Genomic DNA, 4,743 nt, shown 5'->3' with positions numbered 1-4,743 from the left:
GCTACGGTCAATAGTTCAAGCTAAGCTTGGCTCAGCGGGTATCAAGTGAAACCTTTCTGGATATTCTCATTAGGTCAGGTTTAGCCTCTGCAATGCAACCGAGTACTGGGAAGCTCTGGGCGGGGGTGGGGGTGGGGGTGGGATTAGTGAGGGGTCTGGCTGGGTTTGGGCACTGGGTCCTAGAGGGACATTGTTATAGAGCTAACTAAATAATTAAATTAAATGAATAATGGCATGCAGTATCCTGAGACGAAGAGAAGAGCCAGCTTCTGACATCACTTAAGTGACGTAACTCCAGAATAATTCCAGTGGAGTTACCCTTTATATACAAAATGGTAGGGGCGACGTCTATACTGCACCAGAGGTGTGGCTTTTGCGGGGGGGGGGGGGGGCAGGGGTCCACTGGGAATAGCCCTAAGCCTGCTCTAAGAGTATGTCTACACTGCAATCAGAGGGAATTGTAGCATGCATAGATATGCTTTAATCTATACGAGCCTGCCCAAGACTTTGGGTATGTACTTGTGTGTTAGCTCATGCTGCTGGGGCTTCGCTGTTATTGTTATTCAAGCTAGCTAGAGCAAAGCTAGCTCAGATCTGGCTATGCATGCTGAAGTCACCCCTCTATTGCCGTGCAGGCATACCCTCAATGGGTTCGGAAACCGGCCCTACAGCTATTAATTTGTTAAAACAACAGCTACCAGCGGTGCAGGTGTCTGTCTGTATGGATCCAACTGCAGGATTGAAGGCCAAGTTTTTATCTTCAGCTCAAACACCACCAGCATGACTTGGAAAGAGAGTGTCAAGTTGTACAAATGACTGGAGCTGGAGTGTGAGTGCAGGAAGATGGCTTCTGCTAATATTTTATTGAGCCCATAAAATACAAAATCCAGCTGTGCATGTTGGTTCAGTCTGGCTATCAAAAGAAAGTCATTTTCTCATGCCTAGGATTGATTTTTTATTTTTTTTAGGCACATCTGTGTAGTTACTTAACCCCCATCCTGCCCGCTCCCCACCTCGCGTCACTGCAAAGACAAGAAAGATGGGAGTTTTTCTTTGGTACGTGAGGGTATAAAATACTCCTTGACTTCCTCTGAAGGACAGTTGCTCTGGGTGCACTTTGATTCTCCTTTCCCTCAACTTTTATCCTGGTGGAATGCCTGGTGGAATGAGGCACACCATCTGAAATTACAATCAGACCCTTTTGTCGCCGTAGTTTTGGTAATTTTTGATAACTTCGGCTATGCAAGTTTTACAATGGCTAATCCGAGGGTTTAGTAAAAATGCCGGGGAAAGCATTTCAAGTAAACAGTCCACAGAATGTGTAGCTATTTATCAAATATGAATGTGCTTTTCAAAATGAGTATCTCATTTCCCCCAGGTGTTTTTGTTCCAAAAATAATTGGTAGTGACAATAGCGAGAGAGATGATGTTTCAACTTTGTGTTTAAAATAAATATAAGGCTGTCACCAGAGTCTAGCTGTCTTGTGAAGATCCCTCTCGTAGGAGCCAACAGGCAGCTCTGCTGATAAAGAATCGTGTTCCATTATTGATTAGCTTTTAAGTTCTTGTTACATATTAGATTAGAATCGCTGTATGCATAGAGAATGAATAGCCCAATTACAGTGTAAAATAGCTCATCTCAGAAAGGTTTAGAATTTTGATATTACAAAGGGAATTTTAAGGAAATTGCAGAGCACATTAAGACAGCCCTCGGGGCTGATATTTACATTTTTGATGCATCTCCTCTCATGATGAGGGCAAAAGGCTCTTCAGCAGCATGTATCGGGTTCTTTTTAGTGCCTGTCCAATTATTTGGGCCGTTGGCTTTTTAAAACAGGAACTACAGAATTTTTTATAAGCGCACAGAAGGTCTTGGGCTGGAGGGACCAACTCTGAGCTACACCAGCTGCAGATCTGGCCGGCTCGCTTTCAGAGATGGCCCCCTGCAATGCAAGCTGGACTGGATTCGGCTCACAGAGTTACACTGACATAAAACAGGAGTAACTCCCTCAGAGTCAGCGGTGTTACTTTGGTGTATGCAAGTGTAACGGAGATCAGAATCTGTCCTGTTGGGTCAGATCCTCAGGGCCAGCCTTTTATTGTTCGCTGCAGGGGTGGTGGTGGTACAAAAGCGGCTTTAAAACACCGTTTGTGGCTTCCTGATCCTGGCAATGTCAGTCACTGAGCAGATCCCAGGGTGTACTGTGGGGCATGGCTCCTCAGCCATCAGAGCATGACTGCAGCATACATGGAGACACACCTGAGCTAGCGTTAATCTAGCTAGCATGCATACCAAAAGCCGAGAAGCTGTACCAAGAGCAGGGCAGGTTAGCTGCCCAAATAAGTACCAGGGTCCCGAGCAGGCTTGCACTGTCCACGCTGAAACCCACGCTGCCACCGCTTCCCTGTTGTTAGGCCTCGCACTACCTAGATTAAAGCTAGCTTGGGTATAGCTACTCACGCTGCCATCACTTTTCTGACTACAGGGTAGACATACCCTTCAAGCAACCTCAGGGCTGTTCCAAGCTGCACCAGCTGCCCGTGGCAGCCAGGGATCCCTGGGGCGTAGGGACCCCTTGGCCATGCCTCCTGCTATGGTGGTTGGAAGGAGGTAGCACAAAGCTGCCACGGCGGCTCTGTGTTACCCAGGATTCTTATAGAATCAGAGAACTGTGGGTCTGGAAGGGACCTCACAAGGTCATCTAGTCCAGCCCCCTGAGCTGAGGCAGGACCAAGTAAACCTAGACCAACCCTGACAGGTGTTTCTCCAACCTGTTAAAAACCTCCACTGATGGGGATGGCACAACGTCCCTTGGAAGCCTATTGCAGAGCTTAACTGTCCTTACAGTGAGAAAGTTTTCCCTCCCTTGCTACAGATTAACCCCATTGCTTCTTGTCCTACCTCCAATGGACATGGAGAACAATTGATCAGTCTTCTTTATAACAGCCCCTGACATATTTGAAGACTGTAACCAGGTTAGGGTGACCAGATGTCCCAATTTTATAGAGACAGTCCCGATATTTGGGGCTTTGTCTTATGTAGGCGCCTAGTACCCCCCACCCCCTGTCCCTATTTTTCACACTTGCTGTCTGGTCACCCTAAACCAGGTTGCCTCTTCAGTCTTTTCTCAAGACTAAACATGCCCAGTATTTGCAACCATTCCTCCTAGGATAGATTTTCTAAACCTTTTGTCATTTTCATGGCTCTCCTCTGAACTCGCCAATTTGTCCATCTCTTTCCTTGGACACAGTACTCCAGCTGAGGCCTCCCCAGTACCAAATAGCATGGGACAATTCTCTCCTGTATCTTACAAATGACACTCCTGTTAATAAATCCCAGAATGCTTTTTCCCAGCTGTATCACACTGTTGACTCATATTCAGTTTGTGAGCCACTAAAGCCCCCAGCAGTACTCCTTCTCAGCAGTACTCCTGCTTAGTCATTTATTCCCCATTCTTCTTACACAGGAGACGCCTCAAGGTGCTGGATTTGGGTGGGGAAGGGGGTTGTGCCCCTGAATGAGGCTGAGGCTCTAGCCCTCTGTGTTTAATTTTCAAAGCTAAAATATTGCAGGTTTGGGCTAAAATCTGGGGGGCCTTAACTCTCTGGGACAAACCCTCATCACTCCGCCACATTCTCTGCAAGCCTCAGAGACAAGGCACTCAGGCAGTGCAAAGAAAATGAAAAGCTGGCTCTAGGCTAAGGGCTTCCAGTCTCTCTCCTCCCAGTCTGATGTGGGGCCATCTCAGGAGAAAGATAGGGCTTGGCCAGAGAGCATTGTGCCCTCCCAAGCCTAGGCTGATGGAAAGGGCTGGCACTGCCAGCATAATTTAGAGCAACCCAAGGCTCCCCTAAATTATGCCCCATTTGGAGGCAGAGGGAGGAGGAAAGTGGCTTCTCCCCACTCACACTTGGGGTCCTGCACTGAGCACAGACCTGGGCTTCTTTCTCTCATCCCCCCCCCCCCCCACCCCCCAGCTTCTTCCTCTAGGATTTTTAGCACAAGTTCTGAAGCCTTGTAGGTTTTATGGGCTGATTCACCATGGCCTTAGTCCAGTTTTATGCTGGTGTGACTCCACAGATTTCACCAGCATAAAACAGGACTGACACCATGGTGGGTCACTCTGGGCTTTATACAGTCACTGAAGCCCCACTTCAGCAGACACGATTCCACTGAAGTCTGCAGGGTTTTACCCTGTTACACCAGAGCTGAATTTGCTCTGCTGAATTGAATTCTTGGATACATGGACATAAGTCCCTTTGTAATCAATGGGAATTGTCTGGCCACAGCCGAGAGCCATTAATTCTGCATCTGACCAGAAACTTCCACCTGAAAGGCGCTTTTAAGATTAATTAAATACTATTTACAGGGGTTTGTCTTATTCGCCAGTATATCACCCCTGTATGTGTTGCGGATGAAATCTCACTTTCTCTACCCAAATTAGCACATAATGTGCCTTTGCTGTCATTTGACACATTGTCCCATTTCAGTGCCTACCGATGAGCAATGTAATTCGTATACAACGAAGGGAACACAAAGTTCTGTGAAATTGCTGTCGGCACTTTTTAAGTCAGGCTTCCACTGAGTCATGAGTCAGTATCAGTTAGAACAAGTGTAGATGACCAGCACTGAGCAAAGGATCAATTGCATTAAATTGGACAGACCAAAGGTCCATCTAGCCCAGTATCCTGTCTTCCGACAGTGGCCAATGCCAGGTGCCCCAGAGGGAATGAACAGGACAG

Source organism: Chelonia mydas, chromosome 9, assembly GCF_015237465.2.
Source record: "Chelonia mydas isolate rCheMyd1 chromosome 9, rCheMyd1.pri.v2, whole genome shotgun sequence".
In the NCBI taxonomy this organism is placed as follows: domain Eukaryota; kingdom Metazoa; phylum Chordata; order Testudines; family Cheloniidae; genus Chelonia; species Chelonia mydas.
The sequence above is the reverse complement of the archived record's forward strand: the minus strand, read 5'-3'. Positions refer to the sequence as shown.